The following is a 1,163-nucleotide window of genomic DNA, read 5'->3' on the forward strand; positions in this document are numbered from 1 at the left end:
AAAACTGGTGACATCTTAGTAAGTGATGGGCTGCCAATATTATCGTAAAATGATAAGATATCATTGGCTAACAACATAAATGTGAATATAAAATTATGTCAAATAGAAAAGTTTCTTTTTTTTTTTTAAGGACATGATATGTTAACTCTTATAGAACCACTGGGGGATGAAGACAGATGTAGAACCCATGCGTTGTAACTCTCATCTGAGGCTCTTTTCCCTTCACGATGATGAGGGCTCAAAATCAATGATGGTATAAATGGAAAAGAAAAAGTTAATTATTACTAGTATTTTGCCTGAGTCATTTTTATTTTTATGAATTCCTATAATTAACTGGAAATATAAAATTATAAAAGTTAAGGAAACAAAGGTATAATGTTACTAAAGAAGAAAGTAGAGCCAGCCAGTATCCTTTCCCATGTATAACTGTGAGAATCTAACACTAAATATCATGTGCGAGGGTATTGTAATACTGGTTCATTTGCATTTTCTTTTTATTACATAGATGGCATATAATTTTTTAAAAATTAATAATGATCTTAAATTTGGAAAAAGAGGTGGGGAAGCAAATCATCTCTGGTATCTACATGTATTAATTTCCTATTACTGCTGTAATCACCACCAACAGTGATTTCAACAAAACAAATTTATTTTCTTTCATTTCTGGAGATCAGAAATGGGTCTTAGAGTGCTCACTTTGACAGTATGAATACTAAAATTGAAACAATACAGACAAGATTAGCAGTGCCCTTGCTCAGGGATGACACAAGTTGTGAAACATTCCATATTAAAAAATTTTTAAAAGGCAAGTTTTTACAGTCTAAGGGTAAGATCTCAGCAGGTTGTGATCCTTCCAGAGACTCTAAGAAGAATCCATTCTTTGTCTTTTCCTTAAGTTTCCAGAGAGTTTCTGCATTCTTAGGCTCATGGTATCCTTCCAGTAAAATGTAATTTCAGAGGCAGAGGGGCAAGATGGCCGACTAGAGGCAGTTTTCAACAGAGGTTCCTATCCAGTAGGAGAAAAGTTGGACTGAAGTGAACCCACAGAAGTCAAAATTGGGGAGTTAAGCATAAGGGGAGGAAATCATGGTGCACATCATCCCCACTCAGACAAGTTGTGAGGGAGAGATTAAGGAAGAAAGATAACAGAGATCAGTTATAGA

At 34.6% G+C, this 1,163-nt stretch overlaps 1 non-coding gene across 1 annotated transcript; it reads left to right on the plus strand.

Moving 5' to 3' along the window:
• The first annotated feature begins 688 nt into the window (after positions 1-688).
• On the plus strand, positions 689-792 carry LOC111722682. The gene has a single exon (XR_002771396.1). It is a non-coding gene; the product is annotated as a U6 spliceosomal RNA (small nuclear RNA).
• Positions 793-1,163: the final 371 nt, after the last annotated feature.

This window comes from Otolemur garnettii, unplaced genomic scaffold, assembly GCF_000181295.1.
Source record: "Otolemur garnettii isolate 467f Iridium unplaced genomic scaffold, OtoGar3 scaffold00314, whole genome shotgun sequence".
In the NCBI taxonomy this organism is placed as follows: Eukaryota; Metazoa; Chordata; class Mammalia; order Primates; family Galagidae; genus Otolemur; species Otolemur garnettii.